We start from the raw sequence: 27,184 nt of genomic DNA, 5'->3' as shown, positions 1-27,184 counted from the left end.
ACTCACACTGCTTATCTGCCAGAAAGGTCTCCAATGCCTTGGTGTCACATTGTTTAAGAGCTTCCTTAAGCTCATTCTTAGCTCCCACGAAATTTGAACCCTGATCGCAGCGAAGTTGGCTAACAGCTCCTCTAAGGCTAACAAAGCACCTTAAAGCGTTTATGAGAGCATCTGTGGACATATCCTCAAGCATTTCAATATGGACTGCTCGAGAGTACAAGCATGTAAAGATAAGTCCATATCTCTTGTGCTCTTTGCGACCCTTCTTAACAACAAAGGGGCCAAAGCAATCCATTCCACAAAATTTGAAGGGGGCTGAGGCCTCACAGCGTTCTACAGGAAGTTCAGACATTCTTTGCTCTTCAGCCGGTCTTCTTAATTTCCGACACCACACACATTTGTGGATCAGCTTGGCAACTGATTTGCTTCCACCGATGGTCCAAAATCCGTTAGCTCTGAGTTCCATTAGGGTTTGAGTTCGTCCCTGATGATGGATTTGGTTATGATAGTGAGATAGAATCAACTTAGTAATATGGCTGTCTTTAGGCAGAATAATGGGATGCTTTAATTCTTGACTGAGAGTTGACCCTTTCAATCTTCCCCCAACACGAAGCAGTCCTTCATTCAGAATGGGATCAAGGCGGAAAAGAGGGCTAGACCTTGGAAGAGTTGCCTCCTTAAGGTCACCTTTAAGAATATTTAGTTCTTTAGGGAAGGCCTGTTGCTGGATGAGATTAATTATCACTTTAGCAGCTCTCTTGCGTTCCTCGACAGTGACAAATTCACTGTGCTGTTTTAGTTTGGATCCTAGTCTCTTGATTCTTGCAACAACTTTAACAACTGTTGTCCACATGGAGAAACGACTCAAGCGGCTTAGAATATCTTCAACCGCACTGACCTGACTTACAAATACTCGAATTGACTTAACCTCTGGATCTCCAACAAGCAGCTCGGTAGAGGGCTTAGGTGGTGGGAGCGCCTCTTGTTCCCATAGAAACTTAGGCCCTGATAACCAACTAACTGAAGAGATCTCTCCGGCCTCAAGACCTCTTGAGGCATGGTCAGCTGGGTTTTGTGCCGTGTCAACATAATGCCATTGACTTGGATCTGTACACTCTCTTATTAGCTGAACACGGTTTGCCACAAACACATTGAATCTCCGTGCTTCATTGTTAATGTAAGCCAGCACGACCTGAGAGTCAGTCCAAAAGAATTCTTCATCAATTTTAATCTCTAGCTCTGCCTTCAGCATAACACTCATCTTGGCTGAGGTAACTGCAGCTGATAGTTCTAATCTTGGGATGCTTATAATTTTTAAAGGTACAACCCTTGCCTTAGCCATAACAAGACAACAATGAATCTCGTCTTTGTCATTTTTATACCTTAAGTAGGAACATGAGCCATATCCTACATTACTAGCATCTGAAAAGTGGTGCAATTCCACTCTAACAATGTTACCAAAGTCATGAGGATGATAACACCTTGGTATAGCTATTTCCTTCAATCCTTGGAGTCCATTTTTCCACTGCTCCCACCGTAAGCGCATGCACTCAGGAATTGGATCGTCCCATTCAATGCCTCTACGACACAGCTCCCATTAAAGTGAACAGAGCCACAAACCCAAGTGGATCAAACAGAGAAGCTATAACTGCTAGGAGGCCACGGCGAGTTGAAGGGTGGTCCTTTGTATTTAGGTTGAAAGTGAAGGTGTCACTTTCTATTAACCATTGAATGCCAAGCACGTGTCTGTCTGGTATCACGTCTAGGTGGAGATTAAAGGAATCGGTGGCTACTGCCCTTTCTGAGGGAGCTACACAAGAGAGGACGTCAATTTGATTTGAATTGAACTTGTGCAGATGTAGGCCTGCAACTTTGCACAATTGTTGTGTCTGGAGGATCAGGTCTTTAGCTTCCTGCACTGTTGGAACACTGGTCAATCCATCATCCACATAAAAGTTTTTCTTTACAAACTCTGAGGCTAAAGGGTAGTTAGCCTTGTGTTGTTGCGCTAAATACTTAAGGCCAAAGTTGGCACAGCCTGGGGAAGATGCAGCGCCAAAAAGGTGGACTGTCATCCTATACTCCTGAGGTTCAGTTTCCAACTGTCCGTCTTTCCACCAGAGAAATCTCAAGTAATTACGACCTTCAGGAGAGACATAGAACTGGTGGAACATCCTTTCAATGTCACATGTCACAGCTACTGCTTCCCTTCTAAAGCGACATAAGACTCCCACGAGTGAGTTGATAAGGTCTGGACCTGTCAGTAGGGTGTCGTTTAGAGAGATTCCACCGAACTTAGCTGAGCAATCAAAGACTACTCTTAACTTATCTGGCTTCCTTGGGTGGTACACTCCATGATGTGGGATGTACCAAACAGTGTCTCCTTCGGATGCTGGAGGTGCTAGCTCTGCATCACCCCCTTTGATTATTTCATCCATGAAAGTCATGTAATGGTCATAATACCGTCTGTTAGACTTTAACCTTTTCTTCAGGTGTTGCAGCCGAACAGTGGCTAGTCTTTTATTGTTCGGAAGTGAAGGTGGACCACTGCCTTTGAAGGGAAGTGGCATCTCATAATGTCCGTTCTCCTTCCGTCTTATTTTGTCACTTAGGAGTTGTATGAAACAGATGTCCTCTTGTGAGGTGTACTTTTCCTCATAGCTCCTCTCATTGAAATCTGATTCTAAGATCTTCAGCACATCAGCGGCAGCTGGCACAGGTATCTCTTTCACAGCAATTCGATGAACAAAACTCTGTCTTCCCTGTCTATCTAAGAGAGGGTTAACTGTTCCTATAATGCTCCAGCCTAGTGCAGTTCTTTGAGCGAAGGGCTCGGTTTCACGACCTATGATGACCTCTAAGGGAGCTAGTGCTGATGGACAGTCGTAGCCAATTAACAATCCTACATCGCAATCTTGCAATGAGGGTAACTTATTTTGCAGGTGTCTCAAATGAGACCACTGAAGTGCTGTGCTACTGGTGGGGATATGAGACCTATCTACTGGAATAAAATCTCGTGTATATGCTTGCTGCAGTTTGACATGTGCATTGGTGTTCAGTCCCCGAACTTGTAAACCACTAACAGTTTTACTTGCTATCACTGAGTTGACAGCTGTCATAGTACTGAACTTGAGTTGTACTGACTGCATGTTCACCTTTAGTTCTGAGGCTAAGTCCTCCAAGATGAAGGTTGAATCACTTTGGGTGTCGAGAAGAGCATATGTGAGGATTTCTTTCTGAGGCTCTGTTGTTGACGACACAAAAACAGGGACAATGCTAGAGGTGGCAGAAACGTTCCGTGTCAATACGCGAGTCATAACCTTGTGAGTTTCTTCACTTGCACCATGTCCTGAAGCTGTGGGATTTTTACTTGCAGTATGCTCAGGGTTTATGTTTCTCTCTATGTGTAGACAGGTTGGATGACGTTTACCACATGTGCTGCAGGTGTGGAGCCTTTTACAGTCTTTGGTTATGTGCCCTTTTCTTAGGCATCCAAAACAAAGATGTTGCTCATAAATGAAGGCCCTTTTCTCATCTGCAGTCTTTGCTGCAAAGGTTGGACATCTTGCAATGCCATGTGTTTCATCTTTACAACTTAAGCAAGGTGGCTTTAGCTTTTCAGGTGACACCGGAGTAGGATTTCTTATGTAAGTGCTTGTATTAAGTGCTTTGGCTCTCTTTGGCACCCTCTCATATGTGGGTTTGGTGTTAATTAGGAAAGGAGAGGCTACTGAATTACATACTACTCGAGCTTCCTTTTCCAGGAATCTTGTGAAGTCGCAAAAACTTGGATATTCACCAAAACTATCTAATTTATCCACGACTATACGACTCCACCTGCGCACCACCCATTCAGGCAGTTTCTTAAGAAGCTTGTGATTTTCTTCACAATCATTCAAAATCGCCAATCCTTTAACATAGGGTACAGCTGCAGCACATCCCTGAAGGAAATCAGCAAACTCTCTCAGCGCAATCGGGTCATTTGCTGCTATCTTTGGCCACTTCAGAAGTTTGTCTCTGAAAGCTCTTTGTACTATGAATGAACTTCCATACCGATCTTCAAGAACTGTCCAGGCACTCCTATATGCTTCCTCTGAGTTTTGGTAGAAGAATCCCTCTACTGCTTTGCGTGCTTCACCTGCAAGATAACTCTTAAGATAGAGCAATTTTTCATTAGCGGGGAGTGCCTTATGGCCAATGAGGGCATTAAAGGATATCTTCCAATCCATAAACTCTAAAGGATCGCCAGTGAATTTTGTTGGCTCTGGGACTGGTAATCTGCTCAGAGTGAATGAGCTTGCAATTGCCTTGGCCAGATTGACCTCTTCCTGAGTTGCTGACATAGATGGTGATGTAGGACGTGGTAGGAATGGTATAGCTTGTGGGTCTAACGAAGATGGAGGTTGATAGGTTTGGTAATCAGACAGGAACTTAAGATTAGTTTCTCCCCCTTTAATGGCACCAAAATTATTGTATGCTCTTACACGAGCTGCTGCTACCTTTACTTCGAAGTCTGCTTGTAGCTGCTGTAACTTAGTCTTTTCCTGCTCAAGTTTTGATTTTGTTTCAGCTTCACCTTTCTTGATCTCTGCTAGCATTCGTGTTTCTTTGAGTTTCCATTCACTCTCCAGTTGATCAACTCTTGCTTGTTGTGCATGTAGCAACTGCATAACCCTTGCTTGTTCTTGTTTGGCAGCCAGGTCTGCTTCAGCATCTGCATGTTTGTTGGAAGACCAGGAGGTTGCATTTGAGTGGTCTGATCTTAACTCTGAGATTACCGTTTCAGTATCTGTTTTCCCAAAGACAGACTCGTACTCATCCTTATTAAGTACCATTCTCACTCTCTCCTTTTCAAGTTGATCATTGAAAACTTCTTCTATGTTCTCTAATCTTTTACTGACAAGATCACAAACATCCGCAGTCAAAGTGACACATGCGTCCATTTTCTTAACAATGTTTGACGTAGTACTATGGTTGCGTTGAATGGCTTCGTAATGTTGTTTCACTGTGGCTTGTTTAGATCCTATGTCCCTTTGGCTTCCTTCAAGTTCTTCAGCTGAGCAGAGCACTTTCAATCTCGTTCTAATGTCCTTTGCTGTCTGCTTCCAAAGATCATAGGCTTTGTGAAATGCCTTTTCATTTTTGGCTGCGTGCTGTTCATGCATCTCTTGGCCCTTCTCAGTTAAATTTCGTTCGCGAGAACTGGATCTGAGTTGTTTCCCTTCGGAAGAACTGTCTGATTGGTCAACACACAACATCTTGTTGCTCTGTACTTGCTTATATTATGAAGCATAAAATGTCTATGTCGGAACTCTAATTAAGAAGTGGTGACCTTAACATATCCTTACAACTATATATTACCACTCACATCAGACATTTACACATCAGGAAAACGCAGAAGTAAGCAAGTAGGAACAACAGAAAATGTCAGAAATCAACACAGAAATAATGTAAAATCAGACAATTTGCTAAATTGGGTTTTAAACCTCATGAGCTGACAATGACCTTGACTTACAGTAACCTTTGTATACTCCGCTTTGCAGCTCCTATCAACATTAACATTTGCCCTCCGAAGTCTCTGCAGCTGAGTGACCAAAACGATAACCTGGTGGACAACAGGTTGTATCCTCCTTGCTGAATGGCACTAGTACAGCGTAGTGGATGACTTTCACTGAACTGGCACGACGTGTAGCGACGACCTTTACTTTAGCCACGCGTAGCGGCGAGTTTCACTGTAGCAGCCCTTGGCATCGATAAATGAACAGAGAGTCTCAATACGGGTGTAGATCATTTATTGGGACACGTCTTCAATTCACGAGTCGTACTCTTTAACATGAAGCATCCACCGTTCACCACCGCTCAACAACGTGAAACTTAAATTAAAGAAAGAAAAGTACACATATATTCAAAACATAAACAAATGACATACACCCATTAAATCATAAACTTCAAAGTGATAAACTTTAAGCTATCGTAGCCAGATTCACATTATAACAAAAAGAAAACATACCTCGCTCCACTTTACCAAGGGTGCAAAACATTATCAACTCTGCTAAACTCTGACAATCCAGTACAATCCAGTGTTCAAAATAAAAACCGTGAAAAAAAAAGGGGGGCAAATGCAGTGAACATGCGCAACATAATTAAATTCCTCCGTTCAATCTCGTCCCGAACAAAGGTTCCACCTACACACACAACCCTGCACATGAACAACGGTTCAAACAAATGAAAACCAATGCCACTTACACCTAGGTGTGAATGAGTGTTAGCGTGGTGTCCTGCAATAGACTACAATCCAACGACCAAAGGTTAGGGCACTAAAATTCAATAGAACTCTGAACCTCTTTGGACCCCTCGAGATACAAGTGGCCAATCGAGAACCGAGTAAGAAGCTCTTGACATCGAGCATTATAGAGCAAGAAACTTGGCTGACGTGAGAAGCAAGAATCCGCTGCCTAATCGAACGGTCTTTCAAGAGTAAGGGGAAGGGCTCGTCCGGGATTTGAACCCAGGACCTCTCACACCCAAAGCGAGAATCATACCCCTAGACCAACGAGCCGGAACAGTGCTCAGTTTTATGTTGTGCACATACTGTATGGAAGTTAACTGGATCCTGAAACCATATGTCAGTTCTGTTCTGTGGGTTAGCGTTAAACTGTTCAGTGCACTACTATTGCAATAATTTTGTTACCTTTAATCTGTAGGAAAGGAAACATCACCAAGAAACGTCCTTGCTGACGTGCACAAAGAACAAAATTGAAGCCAGAATGAAATTTCAAGAACTCTGAGTATACATTATACTCATCTATTTGCAAGACACTCTGTGTTTTTCTGCTGGATCAGGGTTGCTAATGATTTTTATTCCCCTGCAATGTGCATTCTGTGATAAACAGACCGGCATCAGTGTGCTCCTGTTTTTATCACTTTTGAACCATTGCATGCTGCATTGTCTAGTTTTATAGTGAATCATTTTTGCTATATTTTTGTGCGGCTAGTTCTTAGGATGCGGACGTCATAGCGGCATGCAATAAGATATTTCACTGCAGCCTTTTTTCCAAGTAAAAGCATGTCTCTTCTGTTTGACTTGCTGAAGGTCTAACTTTGCTGTTTAGCTCTCACATGAAGTTGTGTGGAGTGGAATTCACCAATTACGTCTGTAACCTCATAGCAGTCAGTCAGATACGTTCTAAATCGCCTATTTTTTTCTTAAAGTTTGCACGAGGTAGTACACAAACTTATCTGCTACTGCATTTAATTAGGTAAGTAGAGCCTTGCTTCAGTATACCTGTCTTGATTCTGACCACGGGTTATTTGTGGTGCCAATGAGAGAACCCACAAACCTGCAGTTTTTCGTGTTCTCTCTGGATTGCACATAGGTGTAAATGTGTGTTATCTTGGTGTACATGTGCCTTTGAGCTACATAAGCAATTAATGTTCGTTGTCATGAGGAGCAAAACCCAGCTCACTGCAAGGTTCCTCTGAATCAGTTTCACCCGGGGGATAGTCTATTCCACGTAAAGCCGGGGCTCGTCCGGGATTTGAACCCGGGACCTCTCACACCCGAAGCGAGAATCATACCCCTAGACCAACGAGCCAAAGTGCACTGTCTTGGCTCGGTGTGCATGTTTGGTGTGCATGTTTGGTGTGCATGGTTTATAGCATCTGTTTTCATGCTAAACCTTACAGATCACTACTTTTGTAGCAATTTCATTAACACCAATCTCTTGGAATGGAGACATGACCAAGTTCTTAAGGACTTGCGCATAGAACACAAATCAAGCCCATATTAAGTGGCAGAAACTCTGAGTTTACTTTGGACTCTGGTGTGCATGTCGTGAATTTCACAAATCCTGCATACATTTCTGTCCTGTTGGAAAGGAGACATGTTGGAAAGGAGACATGACCAAGTTCTTACGAACTTGTGCATAGAACACAAATCAAGCCCATATTAAGTGGCAGAAACTCTGAGTTTACTTTGGACTCTTTATCTATCTGCAAGATACTCTGTCTTTTTCTAATGGATGAGGGTTGCAAATATTTTTTTCCCCACAACATGCATTTGCAGAAACACTGCCTCTGTGATAAACAGACTGGAATCAGTGTACTCCTGTTTCTATCTCTATTGAACCTTTGCTGACCTGCCTGCTGCAGTTTCTACTTATTTGGTGAATCATTTTTGGCATATATTTTTGCTGTTACATTAGCTGTAGTTAACAAAGATATCAGATTAATTAGCCAATTAATCTATGAGATAAGAATATCCTTCACATAGCTTTGGTGTCCCTGCTTTGATTTCATGCACGTTATTTCCTGTGTGTAGTTTTGCACATCTTCTACATGTCCCTAAAACATGTCACTAGCTGATTTGACTGGATTGTCCCTAGGTGTGAATGAGTGTTAGCGTGGTGTCCTGCAATAGACTACAGTCCAACGACCAAAGGTTAGGGCACTAAAATTCAATAGAACTCTGAACCTCTTTGGACCCCTCGAGATACAAGTGGCCAATCGAGAACCGAGTAAGAAGCTCTTGATATCGAGCATTATACAGCAAGAAACTTGGCTGATGCTACCTAATCGAACAGTCTTTCAAGAGTAAGGGGAAGGGCTCGTGTTTTTCTGCTGGATCAGGATTCCTAATGATTTTTATTCCCCTGCAATGTGCATTCTGTGATAAACAGACCGGCATCAGTGTGCTCCTGTTTTTATCACTTTTGAACCATTGCATGCTGCATTGTCTAGTTTTATAGTGAATCATTTTTGCTATATTTTTGTGCGGCTAGTTCTTAGGATGCGGACGTCATAGCGGCATGCAATAAGATATTTCACTGCAGCCTTTTTTCCAAGTAAAAGCATGTCTCTTCTGTTTGACTTGCTGAAGGTCTAACTTTGCTGTTTAGCTCTCACATGAAGTTGTGTGGAGTGGAATTCACCAATTACGTCTGTAACCTCATAGCAGTCAGTCAGATACGTTCTAAATCGCCTATTTTTTTCTTAAAGTTTGCACGAGGTAGTACACAAACTTATCTGCTACTGCATTTAATTAGGTAAGTAGAGCCTTGCTTCAGTATACCTGTCTTGATTCTGACCACGGGTTATTTGTGGTCTCATATGTATGAGAGAACCCACAAACCTGCAGTTTTTCGTGTTCTCTCTGGATTGCACATAGGTGTAAATGTGTGTTATCTTGGTGTACATGTGCCTTTGAGCTACATAAGCAATTAATGTTCGTTGTCATGAGGAGCAAAACCCAGCTCACTGCAAGGTTCCTCTGAATCAGTTTCACCCAGGGGGTAGTCTATTCCACGTAAAGCCAGGGCTCGTCCGGGATTTGAACCCGGGACCTCTCACACCCGAAGCGAGAATCATACCCCTAGACCAACGAGCCAAAGTGCACTGTCTTGGCTCGGTGTGCATGTTTGGTGTGCATGTTTGGTGTGCATGGTTTATAGCATCTGTTTTCATGCTAAACCTTACAGATCACTACTTTTGTAGCAATTTCATTAACACCAATCTCTTGGAATGGAGACATGACCAAGTTCTTAAGGACTTGCGCATAGAACACAAATCAAGCCCATATTAAGTGGCAGAAACTCTGAGTTTACTTTGGACTCTGGTGTGCATGTCGTGAATTTCACAAATCCTGCATACATTTCTGTCCTGTTGGAAAGGAGACATGTTGGAAAGGAGACATGACCAAGTTCTTACGAACTTGTGCATAGAACACAAATCAAGCCCATATTAAGTGGCAGAAACTCTGAGTTTACTTTGGACTCTTTATCTATCTGCAAGATACTCTGTGTTTTTCTAATGGATGAGGGTTGCAAATATTTTTTTCCCCACAACATGCATTTGCAGAAACACTGCCTCTGTGATAAACAGACTGGAATCAGTGTACTCCTTTTTCTATCTCTGTTGAACCTTTGCTGACCTGCCTGCTGCAGTTTCTACTTATTTGGTGAATCATTTTTGGCATATATTTTTGCTGTTACATTAGCTGTAGTTAACAAAGATATCAGATTAAGCAGCCAATTAATCTATGAGATAAGAATATCCTTCACATAGCTTTGGTGACCCTGCTTTGATTTCATGCACGTTATTTCCTGTGTGTAGTTTTGCACATCTTCTACATGTCCGTAAAACATGTCACTAGCTGATTTGACTGGATTGTCCCTAGGTGTGAATGAGTGTTAGCGTGGTGTCCTGCAATAGACTACAATCCAACGACCAAAGGTTAGGGCACTAAAATTCAATAGAACTCTGAACCTCTTTGGACCCCTCGAGATACAAGTGGCCGAGTAAGAAGCTCTTGACACCGAGTAAGAAGCTCTTGACATCGAGCATTATACAGCAAGAAACTTGGCTGATGCTACCTAATCGAACAGTCTTTCAAGAGTAAGGGGAAGGGCTCGTCCAAAATTTGAACCCAGGACCTCTCGCACCCAAAGCGAGAATCATACCCCTAGACCAACGAGCCGGAACAGTGCTCAGCTTTATGTTGTGCACATACTGTATGGAAGTTAACTGGATCCTGAAACCATATGTCAGTTCTGTTCTGTGGGTTAGCGTTAAACTGTAAAAAAGGGGGGCACATGCAGTGAACATGCGCAACATAATTAAATTCCTCCGTTCAATCTCGTCCCGAACAAAGGTTCCACCTACACACACAACCCTGCACATGAACAACGGTTCAAACAAATGAAAACCAATGCCACTTACACCTAGGTGTGAATGAGTGTTAGCGTGGTGTCCTGCAATAGACTACAATCCAACGACCAAAGGTTAGGGCACTAAAATTCAATAGAACTCTGAACCTCTTTGGACCCCTCGAGATACAAGTGGCCAATCGAGAACCGAGTAAGAAGCTCTTGACATCGAGCATTATAGAGCAAGAAACTTGGCTGACGTGAGAAGCAAGAATCCGCTACCTAATCGAACGGTCTTTCAAGAGTAAGGGGAAGGGCTCGTCCGGGATTTGAACCCAGGACCTCTCGCACCCAAAGCGAGAATCATACCCCTAGACCAACGAGCCGGAACAGTGCTCAGTTTTATGTTGTGCACATATTGTATGGAAGTTAACTGGATCCTGAAACCATATGTCAGTTCTGTTCTGTGGGTTAGCGTTAAACTGTTCAGTGCACTACTATTGCAATAATTTTGTTACCTTTAATCTGTAGGAAAGGAAACATCACCAAGAAACGTCCTTGCTGACGTGCACAAAGAACAAAATTGAAGCCAGAATGAAATTTCAAGAACTCTGAGTATACATTATACTCATCTATTTGCAAGACACTCTGTGTTTTTCTGCTGGATCAGGGTTTCTAATGATTTTTATTCCCCTGCAATGTGCATTCTGTGATAAACAGACCGGCATCAGTGTGCTCCTGTTTTTATCACTTTTGAACCATTGCATGCTGCATTGTCTAGTTTTATAGTGAATCATTTTTGCTATATTTTTGTGCGGCTAGTTCTTACGGTGCGGACGTCATAGCGGCATGCAATAAGATATTTCACTGCAGCCTTTTTTCCAAGTAAAAGCATGTCTCTTCTGTTTGACTTGCTGAAGGTCTAACTTTGCTGTTTAGCTCTCACATGAAGTTGTGTGGAGTGGAATTCACCAATTACGTCTGTAACCGTCTGTAAAATTTGTATTACCTTGCATGCATGTCTTCTTATGACAAACAAAATGTTTATTTATGTTTGTATACGATATAGTTAATATAAATTTCCCTATATTTCTAAGTAATTCCCATAAATTCCTGTAAATTCCCATAAATTCCGGTAAATTTCCAATTTGGAATATTTCCAAAATTCCCCAGATTAAGTTCCCGTGGAAAGTTTCTCGGAAACTTTCTGCCCCTTTGCAACCCTACTTGGAACACTACATATATAGTCAAATTACTGGACCCTATCCACCTACATATAGTTTTGATGGTTTATGTGACTTTTTGTTGTGTTTTAGTACATATTTAGTATTGTAATATTCACCATCCACTTTATTAAAAACACCTGTATACCTGCACTTCCATGCAGTTATCTGATCAGATAATCATGTGGCAACAGCTTAATGCATATAATTATGTAGATTTCAAGAGCTTCAGTTATTGTTCACATCAGAATGAAGAAAAAGTGTGATCTCTATGCCTTTAACTGTGGCATGGTTGCTGGTGCCAGGTGGGTACTTATGAAACTGCTGACCTGATGAGATTTCTAACAGAAAAGTTAACTCTAACACATAATCTGCCACAGTTCTGTTTCCCTTTGTGTAATTCTAAGAGCAGATCCCTTTATTCTTGTCTTTTAGCAGGGTGACTGCAGATTAATGTAAGGTTTTCTGAAAAAAATATATAAAAAATATGCTATAATATACAAAAATGTTGTACAAAATATTTCTTTTCTATAATTTACAATTGAATAACATGGTTTAAGCTTGTTAAATACAAATTTACAGAACATCGATCGATACAGAACACAACAGTGTCTTAATGAAATTAAAATTAGCCAGTATTTGTGCACCTGTAAATGTACAAAACGAATGCAATACAGAAGGCAATGCATATTAAATAGGGCATTTTCAATAATATATAAGTAGATAAATTAACGTGTAAGTATGAAAACAAGTGAAACATGATGTAGTATAAACTAAGCTGGAGAGATCATTTTTAGTCATTTAGATTTTTTTTCATCATTTCAGAAAAAGCTTAACTGCTACCCATAACAACTTACATTACAGTAAGTAGTCTTAGCCACATAAAGTGCAACTGTGCAACCTGGTGCAAAAAGTGCAGGACAAGACAAACAAGACAGACAAGAGAGTGCAGGACAAAAGACAGCGTAGACAAAAAGTTACAAGACAATACAAAAAGTACAAAAACAATACACAAAAGACAATAACCAGTAACAGAAATAGCGCCGACCGACCAGTGTAAATACTGCATGTGAATACTGAATGTTCAAACAATATTTCGTGTAGTAACATTAGAATGAACACAGTTTCTTAGCAGCAGGTCCTTGGGATAATATATAGAATTGTGCAAAAAACAGCAAATGACTCAAATATTGTATAGTATGTGCAAAAACGGCTGAACGGCTTAAATGTTGGGCAGCTTGTGCAAAAACAGCAGAAAAGAGTGCAAAACAGCATGTAAACAGTTTGATGGATTGTAAGCAGCATGTAAACAGTTTGATGTGTCAGTGTGTGTGTTTTGTGTGGGTCTGAGCAGTCCATACAGATGATGTGTGTGTGTGTTGTGCTCAATACAGTTCAGTTCAGTTCAGTTCAGTTATTGAGAAGTCTGATGGCTTGTGGGAAGAAACTATTACACAGTCTGGTTGTGAGGGCCCGAATGCTTTGGTACCTTTTTCCAGACGGCAGGAGAAGAGTGTGTGTGTGAGGGGTGTGTGGGGTCATCCACAATGCTATTGGCTTTGCAGATGCAGCGTGTGGTGTAAGTGTCCATGATAGAGGGAAGAGAGACCCCAATGATCTTCTCCGCTGTCCTTACTATCCGCTGCAGGGTTTTGCGATCCGAGATCTGGCTCTACACCAGGCAGTTAGTTGTTGCACCTCCTCCCTGTATGCTGACTTTTCGTTCTTGTTGATGAGACATACCACGGTCATGTCATCAGCGAATTTGATAATATGATTCAAGCTGTGCATTGCTGCACAGTCGTGAGTCAGCAAGGTGAACAGCAGTGGACTGAGCACGCAGCCCTGAGGGGCTCCAGTGTTCAGTGTGGTGGTGCTGGAGATGCTGTTCCAGATCCGAACTGACTGAGGTCTTCGAGTAGGGGTGAGCGAGTACAGCATTATCTGTATCTGTATCCGTATCTGTTAACCATATGAATTATCTGTATTTGTATCCGTACTCGGAGTGGGTGGGGCCTAACCCGGCAGTATGCGGGGCTTGCCTTGAAACGGGCGTGGCTTTAACCGGTAATAATTAATTTGTAATATTTATAACACTAGCTTACTACCTTTATGTTTTTATGAAATACAGCAAAAACGTGTCAGACACTCAGTGTCTGGTTACTGGTTAGAGACAGCTGAAGGTTTAAAAAAGAAAAAAAATCTCAGACAGGCAGAGACGCAATGCGAGTCGCATTCTACCAAGCAAGCACCACGTCTGAACGAACCCACGTTTACCTGAACTCTACTGGTTAGTAAGTACGTATTATTAACGTTACAACCCGAAGTAAAAAGCTGAAGAAACCCTAAACGTTAACGGAAAAGACCGCGAACCCGAGTGACTGAGGGAGAGACAGAGAGCTGTTCTGCGTGTGACTGTGAGTGAGCAGAGCTAGACACAGCAACACAATACATCTGTATGTGTGTAGGGGAGGGGCGCTGTGACTAGCCTATCACAGAACGCTGACACAATCAGCTACCCAATGACGATTTTCATTCAATCCAAGCACAGATATTGACTCGTATTACTCGTATAATACTCGTACTTGGCAGAAGTGCTTTATCCGTACCAGATACTCGTTTCAGCCGAGTATCCGGCTCATCTCTTATCTTCAAGTCAGGAAGTCCAGGATCCAGTTGCAGAGGGAGGTGTTTAGTCCCAGCAGGCTCAGCTTCCCAATCAGGTGCTGAGGGATGATTGTATTGAATGCTGAGCTAAAGTCTATGAACATCATTCATACATAAGTGTCGTCATTGTCCAGGTGGGTGAGGGCTAAGTGGAGGGCTGTGGCAATGGCATCATCTGTGGAGCGGTTTGGACGATACGTGAACTGTAGGGAGTCCAGTGAGGGTGGTAGCTGGGTCTTGATGTGCCTCATGACAAGCTTCTTGAAGCACTTCATAACTATGGGTGTGAGTGCAACGGGACGATAGTCATTGAGGCAGGACACTGTAGACTTATTTGGGACAGGAACGATGGTGGTAGTTTTGAGGCACGTAGGAACAGCGCTGCTCAGGGAAATGTTGAAAATGTCAGTAAAGACATCTGCTAGCTGTTCTGCACATTCCCTGAGCACCCTGCCAGGAATGTTATCTGGTCCAGCAGGATTCCGTGGGTTAACTCTGTATAGAGTTCTCCTCACGTCGGCCATGGATAGACAGAGTATCTGGTCGTCGGGGGGAGGGATGGTCTTCCTTGCCGCTACGTTGTTCTGCACCTCAAACCGAGTGTAGAAGTCGTTCAGCGCATCTGGGAGGGAGGCGTCGCTATCACAAGCAGGTGAAGCTGTCTTGTAGTTCGTGATCGCCCGTATGCCCTGCCACATGCGCTGGGTGTTCCCGCTGTCTTGGAAGTGGCTGTGGATTGTCTGGGCATGTGCGCGATTTGCCTCTTTGATGGCTCTGGACAGTTTGGCCCTTGCTGTTTTTTTCCTGTCCTCTGTTCTGAAGGCTAGGTCTCTAGTCCTCAGCAGACGTGTACTCCTCCAAGTTGACGGAGTCACCGTTGGTTGCAGCCACTCTGAAGATGTTCCAGTCAGTGCACTCAAAGCAGTCCTGAAGAGCAGAGGTGGCTCCTGCTGGCCAGGTTTTCGCCTGCTTCAGAACCGGTTTTGAGCGTCTGACGAGTGGTCTATATGCTGGAATTAGCATAACAGAGATGTGGTCTGAGTAGCCGATGTGGGGGCGTGGCTCTGCACGATACGTGCCGGTAATGTTTGTGTAAACAAGATGCAGCGTGTTTTCAAATCTCGTAGCAAAGTCCACATGTTGATGGAATTTAGGGAGCACTGACGAGATTTGCGTGACTGAAATCTCCGGCGATGATAAACAGTCCGTCGGGGTGAACATTCTGTAGGTTGCTAATAGCTCCGTTTAGCTCACTTAGCGCCTCTTTAGCATTAGTGCTAGGAGGAATGTAAACTCTGACAATGAAAACAGTAGTAAATTCCCGTGGTAAATAAAATGGCCTGCATCCCAGTCAGCAAATTTCCTTTGGCCCAGATTTGGGCCAGATAAACAGCTGAGCTGTGGCCCAGATTAGTTTGTGTTTGTCGGCCCAGATATGGCCCACATCTCCTTTGCCAAAACTGAACCAAAGCAGTGCCATAAGTCCACCAAACATAAGCCAAATGTAATTTATATGGCCCAAATATGGCACACCTCTTCTTTGAAAGAACTGAACCAAAGGAATGCCATAACTCCACCAAACATGAGACAAATAATACAATTTAATGTGGCTCATATGTGAGCCTTATATGAAATTTTAGTATGCTTGAGTTCTGTTAAAATCTAACGGCCCATATGTGAACCACATGCAGCTGACAGTATGTAAAAGTCTTATTAACTTAAAGGTAAATGAAACACTCAACAACAAATGTACTCAAAACAATTTACTTCAAAACAAGTGTTTAAATAATTACAGCTTTAAGAGTAAACATAAGAATACATTTAAGAATGTATTCAACTCAGAGTAATAAAAATCACAGAAAAAAAAATACAAAAAAATCAGAGTAACTTGAATTGAGAAATTGAGTTTTGATGTGCAGGGAGGTTTTGATGAGGTTTTAATGTGCCTAATGAGGGTCGGCAGTGTTTTGTTGGGCCTCGTGTTTCTTCATTCGCTCCCTCCTACCCCCCTCTCGGTCTCCAGTGAGGTGCAACCATTTATGTTGATTTCAATGTCTTTATTTGAGGCTTTTGCAGTAAGGGGATTCTGCATGACTGCACCTGCAATAAAGATGAATTTAAATAATGCTAGCAGCAATACAACCTGGAAGTTAGAGCTGGAGGATAATGGGAAAAAAATCATTTAATATAAATGATTTCCTTTAATATTTTAATTGCAATAATTAACCACCTCTGATTGACCAAAAAACATTTTCCAGTATATTTTCGAAAGGAATTGCAAATTGTATTTTTTTCAATATGTGGGCTATAATAATACCATAATTTTTTATGACAAATTATTTAGATTTTGTTTTTAGCATACATTTTTAGAATACTTTTTCACCAACCGATTAAAATTTACAACACTGGATGTATTCTGCTTTAAAAAAGACATGCATGACTTTCAGTGCATGAGACAGATTCCAAGGGACTGTCTGCAAAGTGCAAATCCCGAAAAGCGAATACTAAAAACAGAATAACTTCACTGTAATACACTGTACTGTCACCAGCTCACACATCACTGTAATACACTGTACTGTCACCAGCTCACACATCACTGTAATACACTGTACCGTCACCAGCTCACACATCACTGTAATACACTGTACTGTCACCAGCTCACATCACTGTAATACACTGTACTGTCACCAGCTCACACATCACTGTAATACACTGTACTGTCACCAGCTCACACATCACTGGTGTCCTGATAGTTATACTACAACACTTATTTGGGGGAAATGTGTTTTACTTTTGGGGGAAATATTTTCATATAAAAAAAAAACATAAAAATTATAAAAAAAAAAAAGAAAAGACATTTCTCCCAAGTTGACTGTTTTTAGTATTCGCTTTTCGGGTTTTGCACTTTGCAGACGGTCCCTTGGTTCGCACATAGAGACTTGTGTATTTTGTCCACCACGGAGGAAAGCTGATTTTGAGGAACATTGGGTTGTAGCTGCGTCTCTACATTACTATGATAAAAAAGAGGTGTTATTTGTGTAGTAACAGCGTTTAGCTCAGGAGTTATTGACTCGGGAAACTCCAATCTGTAAATATGTGGCCAACTTTACATAAGTGCTGTTGATTTATAGCCAAAAACATCGGAATTTAAAACGGCAAACCAGCAGACCCCTAGCGTACATTAAACTGTATTGTTAAACTGAGGAAAATATTAGCTAATTTGACCCCTTCCTCAATTAAACTAATAACTAAACGCTTAATAACATGCAATATTGACACATAATGTTGCATATTTCAATGATATGAATGTAAAGTGCCAATCACTTACCTGAACGTAGCCTACACAGTAGTGAGGAAAGCAGAAATGCTGCCCGCTGCCTCAGTAGAAGTAGAATTCGCGCCGTAGTCTCACTCTACCAATAGGATGGAAGATGCATAGCAACCTGAGGTGTGGAACAGCGGATGTCTGCCGCACTTGATTTCAGGATTCCTGTGTTTTTCCACGTATAAGCCAAATATTTACCACAAGTCGGTGTTTCTCACTGTGTGCCATAGCACAACCACATATAGTTCTCATGTGTTCGTTGTTATCTGGGCCACATACCTTAAAATGAGTTGTGAACCAAGAGAGCATTTCCCACCATTTGGCCCATACTGTATCTGTATAGCCACGCCACATCTAGGCCATATGTGCCAGATAATACCCACATGTGGCCCAAACGTAATTGCTATCTAAAAGTCACAAACTCCACTGACGATGAGCAGTAAGTAGAGATAAGCACAGAGTTCTTGCACCATTCTGTGTTGATATAAACACACACACGAGTCGGATGAAGTCCAGTTTATTGTCCAGGGAGCGAACGTTGGCTAGTAGAATGGACAGGAGAGCCGGGCGGCTAGGGTTTGTTTTAAGCCAAGCCTAGCCGAGGTCACGTAGTCTATCCAGTACATCTTCATGCAGGTTGTTTGTTACACGATTTCTGTACTTTATTAGGTCCTGGTGGTTGTATACATGAACACCGCTGTCTCTGGCATCCATGTAGTAGCAGTAGTCAGGCTAAAAACCGTAAATAAAAACTTAAAAGAAAAAAAAAAAAACGTAAATAGCACCGTATTGAATCCGGAGAGGCCGCTGCGTGCTACTGCCATCATATCGCCATCATATCGCCATCATATCGCCGTCATCATATCAGTGGTGCCATGTATCTGGATGATAATAGACCACAACTTGATGAACATCTCCTATGGCCTGCTCAGTCACCAGATTTAAATATTTTTGAGCCAATTTGGAGAAGCACTCGTCAGGAAACTTATTTCTCCACTATAAAGTAGTGACCCAGCTACTGTTCTGCAAGAGGAATGGATACAAATCTCTCTGGCCACTGCACAGGAATTCCATCTGTCTTTCTCAAGATATATTGGTGTCATATTGGCTGCAAAAGGAGGCCCTAAGCTACTAATAAATGCTTACAGTGTAAAAAAATGTGTTTCTGTTTTATTGTCCAAATCCTGTGTATAGAAACCTTGGAAACGGATATGTGACAAAATGAAGGATTCTTGAGCAGCACAGGAATCAAGATTGACAGACACTATAAATATTGACATTTATCTGAGTGCACAATTTAATATATCTCATCTCAACACATCCAATTTCCACTGTTTCCTGATACAAACACAAATCAAAAGGTAAAAAGATTGCATTTAGCCTGTAGTCAGTTTAATGACGGATCTCAATGAGAAATTAGTAAAGCATCACGGCTTATCTGTCATTAGTGTGATAAAATGAAAGCTTTAAGGCTGAGTTTGCATTTAGTTGATTTTTAAATATACGCTTACCGAGTTGACTAAAATAAACCAACAATTCTCAGAATATCAGAAATAAAATATAACTGGGTCTCAGGTCAATTAAAAAAAAAGGAAAGAGAACCAGAACCATAAAGTACAATTGCTATAGTAACTGATGGTGCAATAGATCCTCAAGCATGATAATGTTATTTTGCATATCTCTGATATTTCTCTCGGTTCACATAATAGATTTCCTCTTTAATGTATGTAAAAATATACAATTCAAACTTTTACGAAATAATGACACCACACTAGAATCTGTATATAGAAAATGTGAGGTACAAAAGAACGCTGTATGAAAATAGTGTTTATGTGTCTAGTAGAAGCTGGAAACACTGTTCCAACTTTGTTCCTCTGACTTCTTGTCTGTAAAAGATGGAGCAAAAGAAAATACCAGAAAGGAAACGAAACAAAGAAAAAGAAACATTGAGTAAAATAAAACACGGCAAGCCTTTTCAGATGCACAGACAAGTTCAGATGAAGAGAAAGTAAAGAATTTCTCTTAGAATCATTTACACGGCAATCAAAGTACAAATTAGAGACAGAAAACAGTTTAATGTCACTTTAGTGTGTTCAGCTGAAGGGAGAAAGGGCTGTTATTCTTCCCACTCTTCCTCGTCCTCAAAGTCGTCATTGTCATCATCATCATCTGTGGAAAAATTGTTTTAGTTAGACTGGAGGATCAAATGCTAATGAACTCACTGTACACAGAAATAAATTAGAGGTATAGAAAAAACACAAAAAACATATTAAAATAAAGTTATAACTATTTTATGTGTCTGATTATGTGTTTATGGAACTTCACATCTCCTGAACAGCTACCCAGTCAGTATAAAAGTTTACTGCAGAAAGTAGAACATTAATATAATGACTCATGGACAAAAAAATAAAAATAAAGATTTATAAATACTTACATCAAATCCTGTGTTAGGATCCCAGCCTTCATGTCCAACATGCCTGACAGAAAAAAATACACAAAGATCAGGCTCCTAGTATTATACTCAGTGTTGTAATGTAACAGAGTACAAATACTTCGTTACTGTACTTAAGTAGAAATTTCACGTATCTGTACTTTACTTCGCTATTTAAATTTATGTCAACTTTCACTTTTACTCCACTACATTTCCTAGATAAAATGTATACTTTTACTCCGCTATATTTCCGCTAAGCATCTTCGTTACTCGTTACTACAAAATAAAATCAGCAGAAATGTGTGCGACTGCAATAAGGCAGGTTTGGCGAATCACTGCTCAGGGTGCAAGAAGATAACGTTATACACCCGTGGCCGTATTTGCAAGAAATGTTTCTGTACATTGGAATGAAAGATTCCTACCGGATGAAGCGACTCTTATGCCTACCGAAAATAACTGAAATTTTACTTTTTACTTTTACTTCAAATACTTAAGTACATTAAATATCAGAAAAGTACTTTTGATACTTAAGTACAGTAAATATCAGATATTTTAAGACTTTTACTTGAGTAATATTCTAAAAGGCAACTTTCACTTCTACCAAAGTCTTTTTCTAGTACGATACTTGTGTTACTCAAGTATTGTTTTCTAGTACTTTATACAACACTGATTATACTACATGTCCAACAGTCATCCCAACATCTGGTGCACATCCTCCAAGTTCAGGAGACTTTGAGGGTTGGGGATCTATTCATCTTTTTAAGATTTTTAAGATTTATATACAGACTTTACAGTTTATAACTTTTAAAACAGTCATAATATTCATTCATTCATTCATTCATTCATTTTCTACCGCTTATCCGAACTTCTCGGGTCACGGGGAGCCTGTGCCTATCTCAGGCGTCATCAGGCATCAAGGCAGGATACACCCTGGACAGAGTGCCAACCCATCGCAGGGCACACATACACTCTCATTCACTCACGCACTCACACACTACCAGGGTTCCCACTCTTTTTCAGAGATCATTTACCAGGACTTTTCCAGGACATTTCAAATTTAAGAAAAAAAGACAAGGATCACAGATTCACGGCCTAAAGTAATATGTTCTTCTCTCCAGAAGTCTTAAAAACAACGTACACTTTATGGCTATTACTTAACTATAAAATTAGAAAAACACCAGATACACACACACAGAGTTTCTGAAGTTAAACTCTTCACTTTATTATAATGAGCACATTATAACAACTGCCAAGGCCCTTCTTGTTAAACTTTCCCTTCCTTCTTCCCCCAACTGCATTCTCAAAAAAAAAAAAAAAAAAAAAAATGAAAAAGAACTGCAGAAGCATTCCCATAAGGAATAAACAACATTTAATTGTCTGTCCAAAACATTCACTGCATTAAGCTCCAATAACAGTATCCTTTTGAACTTTTTAGTGTAGTTGCTTCAAACTCTCTTTCATGTTTTCCAATCTTTGTTCTAGAGCTGCTAACTCCTCACTTTTCTCTGTGACACTTTTTCGATAGGCATTTGATTTTGACAGTAAGGTGAAGTCATGCTTTGTCTCTGCCCTGATTGCCATTTCATCTGCCTCTTTTTGCATGGTTTCTATGCTAAGCATTATTTTTTGTCATTTTGCATTGACATTTGCAATTTCTTGCTGCAGGTCTTTTCTTTTCCTCTCATTGGCAGTTTCAACTTTCTTTTTCTTTTCATCCTCCAAGTACTGTACATATCTCATCCTTGCTCCTTTGCAGTGTAGTATGAGATCTCTTGGCAGGACTTCATCCATTGGGTGTTCAGCCACTGCATCCTGGACCATGCGCAGTGCTACCAGAGACCTCTCTTTAAGGTTTTCAACAAGCATATCTTTGTTGATAGAGTGTCCTCGTTCCACTGCCCCTTGTCCATGAGATAGTGTAAGCAGATGTTTAATCAGGTCCCACAAGGCTGTATATTCTGGTCTGCCACTGATAAGATTTCCAAGAAACCTGTCCAGCCTGGAAGTGTAAGCAAAATGTTGGAATTCTGCTTTATGGTGTGTGTTGATGTCTATTGAAAATATTTTGTACTGTGCAAGAATCTCATCACATTGAGGTGCAGTGGTCCAACCAGCATTAAGCAAATTTTGTAAGAGTTTCTGAAACATTTCTCTTGAACTTTCTCCATTTGAACATTAAGGAACTTCTCTCCATCATTTTCTTGCAAGTCATGGAAAGGAAGTAGATACATTCTTTCTTAAACTGCTGAATTTTTAGAGGATGGTCCTGGATGTTTTCAGATGCCTTTTCTAAAGCTTGCTTCGTACCAAATCCAGTGTCAAGCTGTTTAAGTGGTACATGGTTTGCTTTGTCTTGTGGATCTAGTTTTAGCAGTTGGAGAGGTGTCTTTAACTTTTCCAGTTCTTCCCTTTTGATATAGCTTGACAGCAAGCCTCTCGTGGTTGACTGGAGCTCCTTTGCTAAAAAAGGAACCATTGGAGCGTCTGTCTGGAATTTTTCCAAAAATGGCTTCAGCTGTCTAGCAACAAATTAGCTACAAAAAAGATGGTCTGCAGTAGCCTCCTTTACTGTGCAGTATGATGCTGATGATGGAACTTTACTTTTCGGAAGTTTCCTATGGCTGTTGATGTACATCTGCACTGCGGGCCAAATTTCGATTGCTCTCTTTGCAACTGCCATGTCTTCTACCCATCGATGAGCACAGAACTTTAAAGGAAATGCTCATGTTTTAGTCATCTCAATAAAATGCGGACGTCTGGCCGGGGAGTCATGAAACAACTGCCAAAGAGCCCTCAGTACATCCCCCACCTTCCAACCTGTTTCTTTCTCTCCACCTTGAAAGCTTCCATGCACAACATGCAAAGCACAGCTTCCCAAATGCAGCAACTTTGATGCAGAAGGGTCTGATTGCCTTTTGTCTTCTTGTAACATCTTTAGGAATTTCCAATTGACCATAGGGCCATCCATTGAGATTTGTAGGAGTTTATTGGGATCAAGTGGTGAGAGGGTTTTCTTAATTTTCTCCAAAAGCTTCTCTGCCTGAGTATGTCCCATAAACTCTGAATCAAAATAGCACACAGCTACTTTCTCTTCACGATCACAGCAGTAACGGACAATTATATCCATCTGCTCCATCTGTCACTTTATTCAAGCATTCGTCAAATGACACTACATAGCATTTTGCCTTCCTGACATCTTTGATCAACTTCTCTTTGAAATATGGGCACAATCCAAATTATAAAAGGTAAGCAGATTTTGTTGCACCACATGAAAACCGTTTGGCAATACCACGGTCTGGGAACATTTGATTAAAAATGACTGACACATCAGAGCTGGAGTTGAATGAGTAGTGTGACCTGACCATTTTGATTACCCAATGAATCTCGGCTTCAAGCACAGCTTGGCTGGAAAAGAACTTTGACGGTGTTGAGTTGCTTTGTGGGCCTGAGCATGTTGCCTCTTCATTTGTTTTGGATACTTGAAAAGCTGTGCTTTCCTGATTGCCACTTGCAACATCTACAGTGGTTGCTTGTAGGTCTTTGCTAGATTGTCTGCAAATTTCCTGTCCTCTGTCTTCAGAAGTCATTTCCCTGAAAAAATGTGTAATTTTTGTCTCCTTTTTCATTTGTGTAGCAATTTTTACATAGCCTTGTCCTCGTTCATGACTCTTGAGTGCGGAGAGTCCCATGTTACCGACATCAAATAAACAGCATAGCAAAAAACCTGTCTAAACTCAGCATCCCTGAACAGAGCGCTTTCTGTTACTACTGTTAACTGTTTCATTTTTTAATTTTCCAGGACAACAAGATTTTTTCCATGACAATTCATGTTTTCTCTCATTTTCCAGGATTTCCAGGTTTTCCAGGACACATGGGAAACCTGACTATGGACAATTTTCCAGAGATCAAACACAATATATTACATATATTATATTTAGTACTGACTAAATATTTTAGAAATAACCGATTAATTTAGTTACTTATTTTTTGAGTGCTAAATGTAATGTGAACAATAAGGAACATTGTATTCTAGGTATAAATACAATAACATAAAATTGTAGGTATTCCAGTTATTTCCTGTATAGAAGTTAATGGTGTGATGAACACATCACTCTGAATGAACAGATAAAATGTTTTAAGCTACAAATATATATTTATATTTATATATATATATATATATATATATATATATATATATATATATATATATATATATATATATATACTATACTATACTATTTATATATATATATATATATATATATATATATATATATATATATATATATATATATATATATATATATATATATAATGCTCAAAAAATTAAGGGAACACTTAAGCAACACATCCTAAATCTGAATGAATTAAATAGTCTTATTACATACTTTGTTCTTTACATAGTTGAATGTGCTGACAACAAAATCACACAAAATTTATCAATGAAAATCAAGTTTATGAACCCATGGAGGTCTGGATTTGGAGATAAAAGCAAAACAGTTTAGCAAACAAAATATAACCCTCTTATATAATCTCTACCATACTGTTACCATTAAGGATCTGAAAAGTACCATTATATTAAGTAAAGGTAAAGAATTTTATGCTTAAAAGGCACACAAAGATATAGACACACTCCTACCTTGTCTACGAAACTCGTTCTTTACAGCCTCCACTCCTCCTTTTTTCTGAATAAAATCATATATAGCTTTTGACGTTTCCTTGTCCTTTAGATGGACTTCAGAAATACCACACATGTCAAACAGGTTCTTCAGTTCTGGGTCTAGATTATTAACCTGGGAATGTAAAAGAATATTAAGAAGAACAAGAAAGAAAGAAAAAAAAACCAACTAATTTAAAATCTATCAGTTTGCATTCTCTGGCATCATACACAACATACTTTATGACATCCATATACTTTATATATGTAGTAAAATTACAGGAATAACACATACACACATAACACACACACACACACACACACACACACACACACACTGCAGGACATCAAGTGTGTAAATAGTTACCTTTCAGATATGTAAATAGAAGTCTGAACATCCAATGCTAATAATTTGATCATAGTTAGAGTAACATCAGCTCTCAGTCACGTTAAAAAAGGGAAAACGTTTATTTCAAAAACCTTGAAATCAGCGAGCAAATTCAGCTCGTTATAACTGCTCACTACCTCCCTGGGTTCTACCTTGTGTCATTATGTTTGCATGTCTTCACCTCAGAAGAAGGTATTGTGATTGTGATTATTCATCAATAAAGCCTCAGATCTCCTGAAGTAATTTAAGCAACTGGAATTTAAACCCCCTTTTCAATGTGACTACAATATCGATTGACATTTTAGCCAATTCATGAGCTGACTATGGATCCAAGTAAACAGTTATGTCACCTTCTTAAGCAAAATACATTTTAAAACATCAAAATGAAGAAATTGTGAAGAAAATTGAAGAAAAACGTGAAGAAATTCCAGCAATATTTAAAGCTGAACTTCACGCAGCGTTAGGTGACAACCTCTCCTCGATTAAATCTGAGCTGCTAGCACTGAAAACCGTTCTTTCCTCCAATATTTCCGCTATGCAGCACAGTGTCAGAGATGGAGTAGTCCCTCTCCACTTGCATCGATGACATAGCCACTCTCCCTGCTAAGGTGGAGTACATGTCTGGAGAACTGGTTAAATTGGAGAGCAAATGTGATGATTTAGAATCTAGGTCACACCGCAACAATATTCGTATTGTCGGTGTGCTGGAGGATACTCCAAATAATTTATCCACAGAGTATGTGTCAAAACTCTTGATGGAGGCATTCACACTTGAGAAGGAACCGATTGTGGATCGTGCTCACCGGACCCTGGCTCCCAAACCCAAGCCGGCGAACGTCTGCACGCGATAGTAGCAAGGCTCCACTATTATACAGACTGTGCGAATATCCTCAAGAAAGCCAGGGAGCTACAGCGGATTAAACTACACAACATGACCATCTCCGTCTTCCCTGACTACACCGCTAAAAGAGCACGAGCCCGCACGGCTTTTAATGAGGTTCGACGCCAGCTACGGGACATCGAAGGAGTCCGGTTCGGCATCCTCCATCCAGCCAAGTTACGCATCATACACAAGGGAGCGCAGTGCAACTTCGCTTCACCAGCTGTAGCTAAGGCGTTTATTAGCAAAATTACAAAATAGACTGATTATATGAGGGTTGCATATTGTTTATTTGCAAATTTGGTTGGCCCAACAGAGTGAGTGTAATTATAACTTTCTGTTTTATTTAACTCAGCGCATGTGCCTGTGCTTTTTTCCCTTTTCTTTTTATGAGGGTGGGATTAATGACCTGTTTAAATGTGTAGCCTACTTCCAAACTAAAGTCTGTTAGCTATGGCCAGCACTCAAGGTCAAAAGTGTGGTGATTCGACTGGTATTCGATTTTTGAGTTGGAATGTGAAAGGCTTGAATAGCCCCACTAATCGGTGCAAAATATTTTCACACTTATTTTCACACTTCCCATTTGCAGGACAGGGACCATGTTAGACTCGGATGTCCATGGGTGGGAAACGTGTTTCACTTGACGTTTGATTCTATAGCCAGAGGGGTGGCTATTCTGATCAATAAAAGAGTTCAGTTTACTCCTTCAAAGATAGTGGCTGACAAGAATGGGAGATATCTAATAGTTGTTGACACTCTTTGTAATAACCCTGTATTGTTGGTCAATGTATATGCTCCGAATTTTGATAATTTTGGTTTTACAGACAAGTTGTGGGGTATCCTCCCTTTCCTTGACACCCATCTTTTAATACTGGCTGGTGATATGAATTGTGTTATTGACCCCGCCTTAGATCGTTCAAACCCTCGAACCCTGACCCAGTCTTCTATGTCCAAATCCATTTCGGATTTT

General features: G+C 40.5%; 1 long non-coding RNA gene and 4 other non-coding genes across 5 annotated transcripts in view; all 5 read right to left on the bottom strand.

Annotated features, from left to right (window-relative positions):
• Positions 1 to 6,487: 6,487 nt before the first annotated feature.
• On the bottom strand, positions 6,488 to 6,559 carry trnap-ugg (transfer RNA proline (anticodon UGG)). Its single transcript has one exon. It is a non-coding gene; the product is annotated as a tRNA-Pro (tRNA).
• Positions 6,560 to 7,523: 964 nt separating this feature from the next.
• Positions 7,524 to 7,595, bottom strand: trnap-cgg (transfer RNA proline (anticodon CGG)). The gene has a single exon. It is a non-coding gene; the product is annotated as a tRNA-Pro (tRNA).
• Positions 7,596 to 9,313: 1,718 nt separating this feature from the next.
• Positions 9,314 to 9,385, bottom strand: trnap-cgg (transfer RNA proline (anticodon CGG)). The gene has a single exon. It is a non-coding gene; the product is annotated as a tRNA-Pro (tRNA).
• A 1,572-nt stretch (positions 9,386 to 10,957) lies between these two features.
• trnap-ugg (transfer RNA proline (anticodon UGG)) lies at positions 10,958 to 11,029 on the bottom strand. The gene has a single exon. It is a non-coding gene; the product is annotated as a tRNA-Pro (tRNA).
• Positions 11,030 to 20,292: 9,263 nt separating this feature from the next.
• LOC132858974 (uncharacterized) overlaps positions 20,293 to 27,184 on the bottom strand; it is a 54,977-nt gene continuing 48,085 nt past the window's right edge. Inside the window, exons 4-5 of the long non-coding RNA XR_009649684.1 lie at positions 24,929 to 25,082; positions 20,293 to 20,335 (exon numbers count right to left, since the gene is read on the bottom strand). This is a non-coding gene — a long non-coding RNA (uncharacterized LOC132858974). The remainder of the gene's footprint in view (positions 20,336 to 24,928; positions 25,083 to 27,184) is intronic.

The sequence above is a fragment of the Tachysurus vachellii genome, chromosome 16 (assembly GCF_030014155.1).
Source record: "Tachysurus vachellii isolate PV-2020 chromosome 16, HZAU_Pvac_v1, whole genome shotgun sequence".
Taxonomy (NCBI): Eukaryota; Metazoa; Chordata; class Actinopteri; order Siluriformes; family Bagridae; genus Tachysurus; species Tachysurus vachellii.
Note: the sequence above shows the minus strand (reverse complement) of the source record. Positions and strands in the feature narration are given on the sequence as shown.